Here is a 17295-nt window from a genome sequence, read left to right on the forward strand (position 1 = left end):
TGGGTAAGAGCTGCTCTTTGTGTGCAATGTCCCCACTGCCCAAGTTTGGATACAAGCACTGTCCATGTCCTTAGTGATTTACAAATCCAAAGGAAAGTGGAGAAAACATAAAATTTATTTTTCCACAATTTGAGGCATGAGCTTCCCTAGCATTTCAGAGCCCTGCATTTCTGTGATGGGCTTTGATTCAATCCAGCCTGAATGAAAGACATTTCATCACCCCAGAATGCATTTCTTTATTTGCCTTGGATCTATGATTCTGTCAGTATTGAGAGAAAAGAAAAATCAATGCTGCACTATAAACCTCGGGCCGCCTCTGGCCAACGTGGTCAGCATGGTGTGAGCAAAGGAAATGGCAGGGGAAAAAATTGACCGCTCAGCAAGAGTGTGGCCAGTAACGGACACAGCTCAGGGCTAATAACAGCTTGCAATTACACATGGAAAGCCAAAGCGTGTAGGGCATTCAGTGTGAGGGGGATGTAATACAATTTATTGAACCACCGGTTAGAGTTCTCCAGCTTCTCAATAAAAAAAAAGGAGTGTTGGGCCTGTTCTCTTGAAAACATGGACTTGTATGGTGCTGACAGGTGAAGGAGACTTGGAGAACTGGAAAATCTTGTCTTAGCTGGAGAGCCATTGGAAGACTTTGACTCATTTACATAGCTGGGCATCTATCTACACATCCATCAATCAGACTCAATGCACATGTATAGTTTGAGTATCTACCGATTTATTGATCTCCACAAAATTTGAGTTTAGAGATCTGCAGCTAATCATAGCTAAAACCAAGTTAATGATAACAAGCTGAGCAAATACACAGATGCTGAATATATATATTTTGTGGTAAAATGTCCAGAGAAATCTCCATGTTAAATATCTTACTAGTGGGCTGGGGATGTGGCTCAAGCGGTAGTGCACTTGCCTGGCATGCGTGCGGCCCGGGTTCGATCCTCAGTACCACATACAAACAAAGATGTTGTGTCCGCCAAAAACTAAAAAATAAATATTAAAAAAATTCTCTCTCTCTCTACAGCTCTATCTCTCTCACTCTCTCTTTTTTTTTAAAAAAATCTTACTAGCAGTATCATTGCTATTGAATTCTTGCCTTATCATCCATTTTCTCAACTCTAGTGTGAAGAACCCCTTTCTTTCTCATGATGCAACAAATAGTGATGCAGAGAAGTAGAGCTAGGAGTGATCAGCATGTTCTGACTAGCCATTAGGGTCCTCTGAGGAAATAAAAGAAAATGACTTTGAACACCAAGGTTGTCAACTCTACCATATTGAGCTTAGATGGGGCTCATCTTCATTGGGTGCAGAAGTGCCTTTCTGGATGTGAAAAGATTTCCAGGGCTGGTTTGCTGTTCTGCAGACCTCCTGTGAGTGTCCCCAAGAACCTCCGAGTTCTCCTTTCTGTGACTGATGTAGCAGATTTGGGTTTTCTCAGAGCACATCTACAGCTGCTGGTTGCCTGCAGGTGCAGCATTCTCTTGGTTCCCAGCTTTTTCTACTACTTCTTTTTCTGTAAGCAGAAACTGTTGTGAATCAGATGGAAACAGAAATATACAGCTAATTATAAATTATGTAAATGATTTTTGTGCATTTGTAACACCAGGAGAGATTTTAGAGAAAACCCTAAACAGAATTCAGGCCTCTGTCGCAAGTCTGCAGTGTTTACTAAAGGAGATCCTTGCAGGGCAGGAGAGTTGCTTACTTGGTAATGAGAAAGACAGCATCCTTTAAACATTCAGGATTTAGAGATCTAGAATTTAAGTTGCTGCCAATTCCAGGAGGGATAGAATAGTGTTCCAGTAATTGCACAGAGAAAGTTGGGTCCTTTAAGCTTGGAGAGTGTATGATTAGTTTGGCACATGTACTCGAGGCACAGCATTGGCTTGGACCCATGGCAGAATGTCAGCTCTGGTTGGTGGGCACTAGTGAGTTGGCGGAGAGCCAGATTTGAACTCTACATTTGCTCTGGGTGATTAAAGGCTGTTTGAAATTAATGGAACAAAACTAGGTGACCTGTGAGCTCTCTGTCCCCCTCGCAGCAAAGTCAAATAGGGTGGGAAGAGGGGAGGGGAGTGGAGCTCTCAGCTCTGGTCCTTGCACATGGCCGAGCCTGTTTCCTCATTGTCCACTGACACATGCAGCTCCGTCTTGCTTTGCTCCAAAGGAGCCAGACCCTTCCTTCCTTTCCTTGATCCTGTCCAGCATAACCAGTCTTATCCACACCTCACCCGGACACATACTCTTCTAATTTCTCTCTTCTGCATGGCACAAGCCTCGTGGGGATGTGCACACACACGCACGCGCACACGCACTCTTCACACACAGCTGCTGACCCGGAGGTGTTAGCCACTCTGCAGCTGCTGTCCTTCTCACATTAATCTATAGGAATCAATGGACATTTCATTAGAGTAATCAAGTGCGGATGCATCCTGCATTTATATTCTGTCCCCCCACCCTGCTGCTTTCACAGACTAATTGGTCCTACAGCCAAGAGTACATGGATATTTTTCCCTATAGATGAATGTCAAGAACGGTTTTTTACTGCTGGTTGAAATACCTATCAATACAGCGTCTGTATAAAAGCCTTCGCCCATCAAAGCCACAGAGCTGTTGATAATACATTATGCACTCTTGGTTCTAATGCATCTCACTTCCTCTTTTACACCTTATTGCACATCCACGCACCATTTATGTTTGTCTCATTTGAAGAATTAACCAGCTCTGGGCTGCCTTTGTTTTAACGTTTAGCCAAAGAAATAATTTTTTTCCCCTTCGTAAACGTTGTTCATTGTTTCGGGACAGCATGTAGTAAGAATCCTAAAAAAGGAAAGTGACATGGCCTTTGTTTGGGGCTACATCTTCCACTTCTGTTTCTTCCTATCTCATCATTAAATACACTTTTTCTTGCCAAGACCACATGTCAGGTGAAGGGTACAGGGAACATCTTTGTTCTGAACAGACTTTTTGTGACTGTGGTTTGATAAAGCAAATAGACAAAAGAAGTTCCTGTTTCCCTCCTGTTTCCATGGCTAGGCATGGCAACGCTCGGCCGCTGATGGGAAAGAAAAGGTCAGACGGATCAAATAGCCTCAGCTTTAAAATATGTGCACAACTAGAGGCGGTGACCGAGCTGTGTCGTCTGGGCTGGAATGATGACTACAGGCCATGCTCATCCCTGACCTACGGTCCCCAACCATGTCTGCTGTGACAGGACTCGGAGAATCCAGGAAAAAGGAAAGAAGGGTGCATGCTATCAGAGAAATGTTGTAGACTTTGCTGGCCTTAAAGTGCAGAGGGTTCGGCTTAGCAAATGGCTCCTTTTCTGAAGTGTTGGTTTGCTGGAAAATTGAAAGAAGGAATATGGGTGCTCAGAAAATGAGCTTGGTTGTCCCTGGGAGCAAACAGCAGGCTAACGAGGGGAGTGTCAGAATCAGTCGTCTTTATCCCTATGTAGGGAATTGGAGTAGAAGAATAAAAAAGAAGCCAAATTCTAGCAGATGTCCTTGTTTCGCTCTATCATTATTCTTACATTTGCTTTCTCTGAAACACAAATTTGTGGAGCTTGGGAGAATGTTGACTGCCCATCCCAACCTCACTTTGATGCTTTGCTCTTTCCAATTGTTAGAGTTAACCAAGAATTCTATGAACCACTTCCTGCAGGTAACATTCAGAAGTCTCACGGCTTTATTCCACACTTTCTGCATATGCACCAAGTCACAGAACTATCTAGAGCCTCTGTTTCCTTATTTGCAAAATGGGAATAATATTAATACCCACCTTAAGACAGCTATGAAGATCCAAATTCCAATATTCAGAACTGTTTTATGAAAGGAGAAAAACTACCTAAATATAAAGTGTTATGGTTGTGATTATCATATCATTTTCCTTGACAATGCCAATATGCTCCTAAGAACCAGGTATCTGCTGTCTACCAAGTGGCATATGCTATGAGGGTCACTTTCTGATCCACTTTCTTAATCCTCACAAGATTGCTGGGAATGAGGTATTAGTCACTACCCATTTCTGCAGATGAGAACTGAAATCACCCCCAATTCTTGCTCTTCATCTTGCCATTTGGAAATCTTTCTGTTGGCCCCTCAGATGCCTCCTCACCACATGCTGAGAGGGGTCACTCCCCACTTCCACCACCTGCTTTTTCGCATCTGAAGTTGCTAGAGCAGAAGGTGAACCTGTTGGTGAACCCTTATTTTGGGATGGAATCTTCTTGGAGCAGAAAACCCCTGGGGCTCCTTACTACAGAGCCCAAATCCCATTCTATTTTCCTGAGGCCACTCCTAAAACTGTCTCTGCACATGCTTAATGCATCCTGGCTCTAAGGGAGTTCTCCCGGTGGGAGCTTGAAAGCTACTTTGCTACCAAAGAAGCTGGGTTGCAGTACATGGTGAGCTACGTGGGATCCCTGCGCTGCCCTGGAAATCTTCACTCTTAACCATGCAGTGTCCCTGGGAAATGCCAGTTTGAATCTTTTTTGAGGCTCTTAGGATCCAGCCAAATTGTAATATGGAATCTGTGTGCTTCTAATTATGAACCAGAGAATTGTTCAGATGATTTGGGCTGTGGGCTGGTAATGATTACCATGGTTGAGGCCCTGAGACTAGTAAGATACCAGAAAACGTTTGAATTTTTGACCCAATATGTCTTTTTGGTTTATTTTAAAAGTTGTTTGCTATACTCTTAAGAGTTCAGTGGGCTCTACCAAGTAGAGTCAGGTTGTCTCAGGGCTCAACAAAAAGCACCCCCAGCCACTTGTCCCTCAGATGAACAAGTGAGATGAAGATGTATCTTGGGCTTTCTTGTGCTGTTCTCACCTCTCAGTCCCTGTGGAAGTGGGCCCAGTACTGGGAGCTAGGCACATAGCTACTCCAGATTCTTCAGCAGAAGGCTGTGGTTTGCAGAAGTGGAGGAAAATATCTTTTCTTACTATTCCTGGCTTTAGTGGGATTGCACAAGTGACTGGAAAGACCAGAAGGAAACTTTCATTGTGTATAGTCTCAAAGTCTTGGACAAACATGGGTGCCATATCCATGGATTAATAAAGAAACAAGGTCTTTGGTGGGTATATGTTTCAAACTTTTGAAGTTGACACCATGAAAGTAACTGTATGGCTGCTTACTTCATGACTGACTCCCTTACACAAAGATGATTTCTGGACTGGCTCCCATGACATAGTGAGTTGTAGAAAAAAATAATAGAATGGTTAAAGAAAATGTGGTACATATACACAATGGAATACTACTCAGCCATAAAGAAGAGTGAAATTATGGCATTTGCCAGTAAATGGATGGAAGTGGAGACTATCATTTTAAGTGAAATAAACCAATACCCCCAAAACTAAAGCCTGATTATTCTCTCTGATATGCAGATGCTGACTCACAATAGGCACAGCACGGGAGGGAGGACTGGAGGTTCACCAGATTGGACGGGGGGAGTGGCGGGAAGGGAGGGAAAAAAAAGAAGAAACAGAATGGCTTATAGAGTCAGTCAGACAACTGGTATGTGGATCTTCAGATCTAGCAGTTACAAGTGAGCTGTGCAATTTTGAGCAGATCACAGAACATTTTAAAGCCTTGGTTTATGCATGAGTAAAATGACAATAATTATTATATCTGTCTCCTAAGGTGTTATGAAGATTCAGAAAGACATATTAAAATAATTAGCATAGTACAGAATACTAGCTTAATAAATATTGCCAATTATCATTATTATTATTATTATGGTTTATTAGGATTAAATAAGCTAATATATAAATTGGAATAACTCCTTGTACAGAATAGGTACGTCTTAACTGCTAGGAAGTTCTCAAAGGGGAAAAAAAAACAATGTAAAAAATTCTTATAACTATTTCTGCATAACCTTTCCCCTTCAAAATCCTCAGTTTGCTCACAAGGGAAACAAAAGACGATTTCTCATTTCCACTGACATCCAAGGCAGATTCCCCTCTTTGCACCTTATTTTAATGTCTGTGCAACTGTGCACTTAGCAATCTTGCTGCACTGTGTACATTACTGAGATAGCTTCTTTGAGAGAAATTGGAGCCAGGGGAAGATTCTGGGAATTGCACAGTTGTTGGGCATGAGAATTCCAAGGGGCTTTTTCTCTAGTTTTACCAGCAAACATCATTGGAACTCATCTGATTCCTGAGGGCTATGAGGCTTCTCTAATTTTCTTTGGGAATTGGTCTGAAAAGTTGCTATAAAATTCTCAGTCCAGGTCTGGTCTGTTCTCTTACGTGCACTTCTAGCAGCTCAACTTAGTAATATGGGGATTCATTTATTCACTGAATCTCTGGAGCAACTATCGTTTGCTGTTATTCAGAAACAAATTCCAATTTATTACCATGGGTGCTGGGAGGAGGTGGAAATATAGGAAGACATTTGGAGGAGAGGACTGAGGGAGAAACCACAGTTCTGGGGACTCAGAGAACAAGACAACAAAGACGGAGGCGCCTGCGGTGGTGGGAGCTGGAAGCGGGGCTGGAAGGGGGCAGGGAGGGGTTTTTATAGGAAGAAATCATGTAGAGGAGCCATTATGGAGAGGCAGCAGAGCACAGTGAGCAGAAGCGGGAGGGAATGCAGGGAGTTGCTGGCTGTGGATGGGAAGTGGAGTGAGCAGAGCTGGTCTCCTGGGCAGTGCAGTCCCGAACTTGCCCCCGTGGAGCACTCACGGCAGTTGCTCTCCAGACTGCAGTTCTTCTCTGAATCCTTCATCTTTGCCCTTTATTATTTGCTGTCTTCTAAATGTTAGATATATTCCTAAAAAGATCATAAACTCCAAGAGCGGAAGCTGTTGACACCCCACTGGAAAGGTTGATGGCTTCCCACCGCAAGCATCGGCAACCCTCTGTCTGAGGTCATCGGTGGCAGCAGGAGTGTGCATGGCTGCCACACGGGCAGGACAGAAGTGCTGAGGAGTTGACCCACTGCTTGTTTAGCCCTCAGCCAATGGTGGGTGGGAGTTGGTCGGTAAATAGTCCAGGTCCTCACCTTAGGGTGTTCAAACCCTGAGGCATTTTCTCATCTCTTCCAGAAACCTCCGATAAGACCGAACCTCAGGTGCACTCAGCAGCAGCCTGCTCACTAACAGGCTCTGTAGCTCATTCTCTCCCTTCCCTCATCACTTCCCATCTTCTACACTGCTTCCTGGCATCACCTCCCCAATAAACTACTTGTGTTTCAGTCTTTGCTTCAGGATGTTTTTGACAAAACCTAACAGAAAACCACTCTCTTCTGAAGGCTTTTGCTCATTCATTCATTTATTTATTGTGATTCATTGGCATCTCCCTATGCCAGGCCCTGTGCTGATGCTGAGATGGGTGGGTTTCACTCTCTTTTTCTGCACCCACCTCCACCACCACCCACAGGACCCGGCAGAGTGCTTGACTCACAGGAGGTGCTCAATGAACACCTGCTGAACGAAAGGAAATGAAACGCCTCAGTCAAAGAGCCCTGCGCTATGAGTCCAGGTGCTTCTGACTTAGCCTTAGTCATGTTATTTTTTTCACTAGGTAAAATTTAACAAGACACTTGGCCTATGTCAATGTCAGTTTTCTTATTAAAAAAAAAGGGGGGGGAGGTAATTTGAAATACTGATCTGAAAACTTTCATCCAGGTAAGAATATACACATCCACAGAGTATAGATATCCATTCTCAAATATGTGTGTCTTTGTCCCCTTGAATAGCAGTTTCAGTATTGTGCCTGTGGCTCTGGCTAATTTCAGATCATTTATTTTTGCAGCAGAATGCATTGCACCAAAGCTAGCAGAAAACATAATCTGATAACATTTGATGTGCAAGCTGAATATTCATAAGGCTGTGCTTTGATATTGCCAATTTCTTTTTTATTTTTTTTCTAATTAGATGGTGAACTGAAAATTCATATCAACTGAATCCATCCCTGGGAATCTTCCATGCCAGTAAAAATGGAAACAAATCCTGGCTAAAACCCCAGCCACTTTTTTTTTTTTTTTAAATTCTATATCTCTCACAAAGGTGACTGTGGAACAACGAGATGGATTGATGTCCTGGAAAGTGAAGAGGGAGATCGGAGCCCCGCTTCACACCTCGAAGCCAGTGCCCTCCACTCTGACCTAGAGGGCACCACCTTGCAGTGTAAGGGGGGCTCAGGCTCCACATCCATTAACTCCTTGGCTTCTCGTTTGGAAGTGACAGCAAGGTGACATGGGCAACTGTCCACAAGGAAGAGGACAGAGACCATCAACTCATTCCACATGGGCCACCAGACAGCACCTAGAGGTAATAACATTCGGTCAATAGTGACCTGGGTTGGATTCAAATCAGTGATTTAGGGGTGAAAGGCTCTGGATTCTATTATGGAGTGCCCTTAGCTATCTAGGGGCTGAAAAACCATCACTTTCTCACAGTTAATGATAGAATCTAAGAAGTCAGTTTTGTTCTTCTCTTTCTTTTTAAAACTTGAATACAAGTTTGGACTGAGCCGAGGATGGATCCTTTAATAGAACATGGTGCAGAAGATTGGTTAATATTCTTAAACTAAGTATGTTAAATGTTAATGCATATCAGATACCTCCACATTGCCTTCTTTTTTTTTCTTTGTATTGAGTTTTCTGAACTGAATATAAGTATGAATTGTTTGAATTAACTTCTTTTTCTTAAGGCCAAATTCATGATTCTCTAATGTAACAAACCCGTTTTTAGGGGTTTCAATCAAGAATAGGGAATTCTTCATGGTCAGGAACAAAAGAGATAGTACCTCAAGAATGAGGCTCCAAAGCTGTTCAGCCCAAGCTAGTGGGGTGAGTCACACAGACCCTAGATCCTTGGGAATGGAAGTGAAGAGACAGTCCCGCATGTGTTCGTTCTCACCATTAGCTAGAAGGAAATGCGTGCTTTGCAAACAAAATGCTCATTAAAGGTCACAAGGCCCATTTTTCTTACCACCAGCTTTCCTTTTCTTCTTCTCCCCTGCCCATTTGAATCTTAACCTTGTAACTAATGACATGATCTTGGAAATAAATGAACAATTCAGCCAGGATTGCTTGCAAATTAAGACAAAATAACTAGAAAAGCTGTGGTTCTTTCTTAAAGACTAGAAACTAGGATGGTAATAATGTTTTAAACTGTACATTAGGGGTTTGTATCTCTTTGTTCTTAAACTGTACAATCCCTTTAATCTGAGGATTTCAAAGCTTTTTGGAGACAGACTTCCACTGCCTTCTGCAAGGGGCCACGTGGTAAATAGATGGTAATGAACACCCTCATTTTCAGAGGACTTTGGTGGAGGTGAGGTGAAAGCCAGTTCTCACTCTCTGCTCTTTCCTCCTCCTTTTTTTCTTCCGCCTCATGTTTTCCCAGGGCTGCTGGGTCAAATATCATGCTCAAGATCATTTCTAAGTTAGCTCTCCGCATGGCTATGTGAAGAAGCATTTTCTACAGGGGATGATTCTCGGGGCCCAACACAGAGTGGCAGAGGAGAGTGGTGGCTTCTGAGGGAGGATATTCTGGGATGTGGAAAAGCTAGTGAGACTCCACACTCTTCCATGATCAAGGCCTGAAGTGCCATGTAGAATTCTTTTTAGTGTCGGTTCCTGTTAACATATAAGGAAACTCAAGAGAAATGTCATACGTTTGAGAGCAAATGAGTGTTATTGGTCTCAGAGGACAAAATTGAGGTTGGTGGTGAGAGTAGTGTGGATGGGGATGGGGAAAAACTTGACAAAAAATGAGGGAGCTCATTTGGACAATGGCTGATAGAGGAGATAGTGAAAAAACTGTCTGAAACCTCTTTGGCCAAAGAGAATTGTTACTTTGCCCTTTTGCCCAAGTAGACTTAAGGTCAATTGGCCCTGTCTCCATGGGTTGTCATCCCAAGTTTCTGTGGTTCTAAGGCTGCTCCAAAGGTACTTCCAGAACATGGCTCTGGGCTTCTCTGCTCACTGTGTTAACCTCTGGTTAACAAGGTAGCTTACATGTGAAATACTTGGCCAGAACTCAGCTCTTTTTGAGAATGAATAAAGGCAGGACACAAAGCACTAAGAATGACTGAACAGCAGCTCTCAGAGAGGCCCCTGAATGACAGAGAGTGACTGCCATTTTGGTGGGAGTTAGAGAGAAGGCCTTTGTGGTTGGAAAGTACATGTAAATGGGAATTCACTGAGGCCATTTGTGTAAGAGGATCCTACAGTGGGGTGCATAGTCCCACTGTCTCTCTTCTCATCTCTCTTGTTTCATATGGAGTGCAGAGTTCACAAAGAATACACTTTCACTGTCCTATTTTAATTGCACAGCTTCCCTATTAAAAATTTGGAGAGATTTAAGAAACAAATAAGCATAAATATCCTTTTCTTTCTTGCTTTGTTCCCCTCACAAAGACACCTGATCTATCTGTTCAGAGCCAAATGGATGTAATTAGGTGAAGAATCGCTTTCTCTCTGTATCTGAGCAAATATGTTTTGCAGTGCACCAATTTCTCAAGGGCAGTGGGCTGGGACGGCCAGTGACTGCTGGGGGATGGCTGCTGACCTTCAGGCCAGGCCGACTTTAATTTGCAGAACACTGCTGGTCCCAGGGGGCTCCTCAGGCCAGGCCACACAATCAACCTGAACCAGCGGCCTGCTTCTGCCCAGCTGCACCCACCACCCTATAAGACATGAAGATGTAGCTAACTAGACATTGCTGCTGCACAGACATTGGAATTATGAATTGGGGAATTAAGCACTGTAAGAATTCATTGCTTTATGCAGGAGCCAAGAAGCCTGTTTTTTCAGTGGTGTCCCTTTCCAACTGCATTATTTAACAGTAAAGTCTCTGTAGATTTAGCATCTACATTTCAGGTTTTGATTGCACATCCTGTGATCTCCTTTCAAAAAATGATGCTGAAAGGGGACATGATAATTAGATCCAAATTATGTGAATGGTCTGAAAAAAAGGAATGCTGGCTTAAAACAATAAAGTTTATCCTGGGGTTGCCAAATTTTTCAACATGGGAGGTTCTTGTCATCTCTAGATAAAATTGGAAGTGGAATGTTTCCCAGCTGATCTGGTTATCACAGCTGTCTTAATGACCAGGTCGAGTTGCCACATGATCAGTCCAGTTGATTACTGCACAATCGACTGAAATGATGGGGGGAAAAGAAAGCAGTTGGACCGAACAGGGGTGAGTTCAGGGGTGAGTTCAGCACCCAGACATCTCCTTTTGTTTGTCAATGTCCTTATGTATGCGTTTGCTTGCATGTGAAAGAGTACATGTAGGCTGGTGCTGAATTTGGTTCCCAATCCAGGAAAATTAAAGGCAACAATTGAACAAACAGTTACAGCTTGTGGGCCACAATGTGTTCAGATAACACAAATATCAGACATAAAAATTACAATAGTCGCCATCACATATGGGCAATTAGATTAAATGCCAGTGAAATATTAACTATCACATGTTGTTAGATGGGAATTTGAGGAAGAAAATTCTCTTGGGTGCTCATTTTATGTAGAAAATGATAGGAATTCAAATGGAAGGGCAGTGTATGATTTTTGGATAAGATGTTTGCCAAATAGTAAAAAATAGGAATGTTATTTGTATCGTCGGCAGTTTGCACTAGACTTTGGATAGCACTTATTTCACTAACCCTCCCAACCAATAATAATAATAATAATAATACCCTAAACTATGCATCAGTCCTCATTAGACACAGAGATTCTAGGGAGGCACAGAGCTCTCTCTTTTTTTTTTTTGTTCTTTTTTGTGATAATCATAGCTAACAGAGCACCCGTAATTGCCTGACACTCTTCTACAGATATTAACTCATTTAACTCTCAAAATAACACTATGTAACATGTATTATTATTAAATCTATTAATCAAATGAGGAAAATGAAGCACAGAGAGGTTGAGTGACTTGTTCAAGATCATAGAGCTTGGTAGTGGTGGATCAAGAATTCAAGAGTCAGCCAGTCTAGCTCTAAACTTGGTGTTCTGAAACATTCTACTGCCTTCTTATTCTTAGCTATGAAAATAGTTTGTGCTCAGTAAATGTTCCAGAATGAATGGATCTGCCAGTAATGCTTAGCTTAAACCTTTACAACTGTAAAAATTAAGACGTTGGAAGAGTCTAGTTCCTACTTCCTTGATGTGGCAAGTTTTTTTTCCTATATTAAGATAGAAGATCTCTGAAAGTTGCTTTTAGATTTATTTAAACAGGCTATGGAGCCAAAATGACAATTATTATGTTGGTATAAGTTTATAACAGTTGCCCTTACACTAAAAGTATTTCATAAGTATTGATTAGTATTTCCTTTCTTATTGCCTTTAAGACATTGGATGTGTCTGAAAAAATATATACAATAAAAATTTAATTAAAAATTAGAATCAAAATATGAATACAATAGAAAATAAAAAAGATAAGTTAAAGGGCATAAACATGCAGATTGTAGTGTTCTATATAAATATTACATTTGTCCACCAACCTTGACACTAAGCTGACTTTCTGAAAACAAAACAAAACAACAGCAACAAAAAAACTTAAAAAAAATAGTGTGTCTTTATTTAAGCTCAGAGTGAAGGTGGTAGCACAATTCAGTGAAAGCAATTCTGCAAGAGGCTAAGAAGATATGAAAGGAAAAGTTTAGATAGTGTGGTTTGATTCAAGGTGCAATCATGAATAGCTAGATTCATAGTGGAATGGCTTACCATCCAGGGGAGGAAGTGAGTGCAATAGGAGAAGGAAGCCTGATGTCTCCTAATTGGGTTTATGCTGAAAGTTTAGTGATTAGAAATTTGCAGTTACGTGCTCTGTCAGGAGTCTGGCGTGCACTTACACTGCTGATTAAGGAATAACTCATACCTTAAAGTTCAACTGACCAGATGGTAGATTTGCTTTCTTGTATGAATGTTAGCCTAACCAAATGCTCACATGACTTGAGTCTTCTACATCTACATGAAGATGGTATGATGATGACTTACCCATGACTCTGGTCAGAAAGAAAAAAAGTTAAGTTATATATGACCTCTTACATTGGGTCTACATTCACTCTCCTTTTCAACCAATCTTCCCTTAGTCTGCCAGCTTACATGATGGCCTTTTCAGGAACAAATACTTTTTTTTTTTTTTTAAATTAGAAAAGACAAGGGTGAGTTGCAAATATTTAACTTAAGACTCAGCCTTTCTAGGGCTCTGGGTTAAGCAATGATACCTCAAAAAGCAGTCTTGGGTGGGTGAGGATGGGATAGAGAGAGATGAACAATTATTTTACACCCTCTTTGTTGGAGCTATAGGTTGACAGAGGTTTGTTAATGAAAAAATTAACTTTGAGGGTAATTATTCTAGCAAAAAACACAATTAATAAATTGATAACAACAGCAATAATAACTCTTATCATTGCTGTGGACATTAGCTGGTCATGTTCTAAAGCACTAGATATTAATGATCATGGGAATTTTTATTATAAAAGATACTCCTTTTTATATTCATTTAAAGGGAAGAAACCTGCAATACAGAGAGTACAGGAAGGTGGCATAAAGTAATAACTTCTATTTAGATTGTTGAAAGTTAAGTAGAATGAATACAGGATGTAGAGTCAACAAATTGCCATTGTTGGCTGCAAATTCTAGGACATTATTTAATCTTTCTGACCCTACATCATTGTCTGTGAAGTTAGAATAATTTTATGTGAAATTTGTGAGGATCATTTGAGACAATGTATGTAATGTAGCAAATTATACATAGTAGGCATTCAAAAACTTGACTACAAATGCTATTTTCCCTTTTATATTTAAAAAAATACAATTATATCCATTATTTGATCTATGTTGCATTGAAAGTGCTGGCTAGCTATATAAAAAGAATTAACCCTCCACCCTCCACCATCCCCTTCATCTACCCAGATTATTGTCTTGGGTGTCTTACCCATGTGGCCTATCCCATCCCTGGGAGGCCTCTGCCACTAGACGTATCCATATTTCCTGGAGATCTTGCAGATTGCACGTGTCTCTGTCCCCTTTCATTGCTGGAAATGCTTCCCCTTTGACTGCTTTTGCTCACTTTAAGCAATGTACCTAACTGATTCTTCCTCAGTGTTGTCACCTCTGCCCTTCCATGTTTTGAGTTTCATCTCCCCTGCTTGAGTAATTGGAACCGAGGATAACTCTATGGATAGCTGTACCTCTTTTCAAGTACTAAATCAGAGACATTCACCAGGGGGACATTTGCCTTATGGGAATTTGCAAAATTTGTTCATTTTCTGAAAAATTGTCTTGCTTGTAAATACTGATCTCATGTGAAGGTGGACAGCCAGAGAGGATCCTAAAAGGTTTGGGCTGGAATTTTCCACTTGCCTTTCCAGATCAACTCTTCACCATTCTTTACTCTAAACTTTACTTCAAAAGGCTGACCTCCATGAACTGCATCCATCTGAGTCTCTTGTCCTGTGGTTTATGATTGAATGTGGCCAATGAAGACACTAGCAGGAGAAGAGAGGGTTAAGGGGGAAGATAAAGCCTGGGATATTATTGCTCACTCTTGGTTGGGGTTGGCAGTCCTTGGTTTTCTCTATTGAAGGCAATGGCTCCTACCAGGGGGACATTCCAAAGCAAAAGTTGTATATTGCATTCTGGAGATGCCACTCTCTCCCTGTTCTTTCAGACTTTGGTTTCTTAATGGTCTATCTGTTGGGTGATTTACCCTCCCCTGATGCCCACACCCTTGGAAACAGTCCTTTCACTCAACTGTCTGATTTATCCTGCAGGAAGAGAAAAGAAATGGTGATTCTCAGCAAGGTCAGAGCCCTCGGATGACCTAGGCACAGGCCAAAGGAACTTTTGGAAACTCCAGGGTGACCAAGAATTCAAAGCTGAGGGAGGGCTTGCATGCTGCCCAAAAAATGAACCTTGGCAGGCATCATGTTGATAGTAAAGGTAAATTAATTGAAGCCCAGATCTTCCTAGACAAACCAACTGGTTTGGATATGGGTACCACTTTAAACAGGGGTTAAGATCTAGTGATAAATCTGGTTTGATTGGCCAGCTGTTCACTCTTAACTCCAGCCAGAGGGAACAGTCAAAGTTAATGGTGTTTATTCTGCATTTAGATGTAATCTAGGGAAACCTCCTCAGGGACTGAATTCAGCGAATGACAGTTTATAGTGTTTAAGAGAGACAGTGGATTTTCTTACAATAACAGTTTTATACTTTCAGTAAAGAAATTGTTGAGTCAGGATCCTACTTTACTTTTATAGCATTAAAACTATTTTTAAACTCATAAAATAAGTCTAAAGAACCTTGAGAGACTGGATAGTCAAATTTTTTTTTCTTTCTTTTAAAAAAATTTTATTTATTTTTTACATGAGCTATTATTATTATTATTATTTTTTTGCATTACAATTCTTAATATACCTTTATACCACAATTTATCATATCTCTGTATGCAAAATATGTTCTCAGACTATACCCAAAGGACCTAAAAACAGCATACTACAGGGACACAGCCACATCAATGTTTATAGCAGCACAATTCACAATAGATAAACTGTGGAGCCAACCTAGATGTCCTTCAATGGATGAATGGATAAAAAGAATGTGGCATTGATACACAATGGGATATTACTCAGCACTAAAAAATAATAAGATCATGGCAATTGCATGGATGGTGGAAGGAGACCCTCGTCATTAGATAGTCAAACTTTATTCAGGCCACTAGAAGTGTAAGTGTGGCTCTGTTGAAGTTGTCCATCCAGAAAGACTAAATTCTAAAAACACCAATTTAGAGCATGAATTTAGGATGTCATTGACGCATCTAGAGTCTTTTAGAATGGAATGTGAATAACAGACTCCATTATTTGGTAATTTAAGTAAAATATGATTTTAAGGAATTATCTAGGAAATTTAGTTAAAATCATATTTTGAGTTCCAAATATGTTTCATTTGATCACTAACAGAGTGTCATAAATATTTAAGTCCTTCAAAACTGGATTATGGTATGATATTTATAACTTAGCATTTATCATATTATCCTAAAAGAACATGAAGTTCTGTCATTGTATTGAACTAAAATATAATATATTCAACTGTAGTTATTATGAATGTGATTATGAATAATACATTTGTCAGGCACAATGTTGAACTTTTTAGTACAGTATCTTAAGCCCAACAATTCTGTGAAGTAGTTATTTCTGGTTCACAGAGAAACTGGAACTTAATAATTTACCGTAATTTATGTGAGAATGACAGCCAGCATTGAGCCTACATCTGCCTAACTCAAGGGTGTCTATGTTTCTCTAGGAAGAGGACAAAAATCACATCCTTCAGAGAGAATTTTCCTAGAATCCATTTACATTTCTCATAAAATTGTTTCTGATGAAGATTTTCTAGATTATAGTCTGTATTTCGATTAGGATGACTGGAAGGAGAATTCAGATAAGGATTCTTGCCCTTATGTCCAATGTATTTTTCAGCATTACTCCATTCTAACAATGGAAAAAAGGGTGTTGGAGAAAGAAGGGAGAAAATCAAGGAAAGGTAAAAACACCCTGTGTATTTTATATCTGGGTGCTGCATTCCCTGAAAAATGCATTCTGATCTAAGACACAAATTCAGCCACATTCAAAGATTGCATCTGAGTTTATAGAAGATCTCTATTTTTACAGGCTCTCATTTTTGGAACACAGTATTATGTCTGTTTTAAGGGGTCAGCTATAGGGAAAATTGATTTCCATGCATGCATGAGTTTGTTAGAATGAGCTCAACTACTATGTATGACCATATAGCTCTACTAAAAAAAAAAAATAAAGGGTCAGCTACACAACACTGTAAACTCTCAATGTATTGGATAAGTAGTGGTCTTTCCCCCATTTTTTTTTTTTTTGCTGCGACATGTGCATAAATGAACTCACCATACACATAGTGTCATGTCTTGTGTCACCAATGTTCAAGGGAAAAACTAAAGGCAGTAGGTATGGTTGTCATGGAAACTAGCAGTTGTTCCTGCAAGTTTCCAAGTCAATACAAACTTTCTGTTAAAATACATGCAATTATGTGGTAGGGAAGTGATCATAAAGCCCTGAATTCTCTCTGTCCCTTAAAACAATAGTATCAAGTTCTTTTCCTTGTTCACAACTTCCAGTAGAAAGAAAAATGCTACAGAAACCCGCAGTCCCTGAAAGTAAGTGTATGTGTATAACACTTTTGGGGACAAATGGTATACATCTAAAGCCAGTCTTGTGGCTGGCAGATAAAAAACATTTTGAAGGAAGGAGTCTAGAAGGGGGAGTGGAAAAGACAGACTTTATTCTTTTTCCATTT

The sequence above is a fragment of the Callospermophilus lateralis genome, chromosome 3 (genome assembly GCF_048772815.1).
Source record: "Callospermophilus lateralis isolate mCalLat2 chromosome 3, mCalLat2.hap1, whole genome shotgun sequence".
Classification (NCBI taxonomy): domain Eukaryota; kingdom Metazoa; phylum Chordata; class Mammalia; order Rodentia; family Sciuridae; genus Callospermophilus; species Callospermophilus lateralis.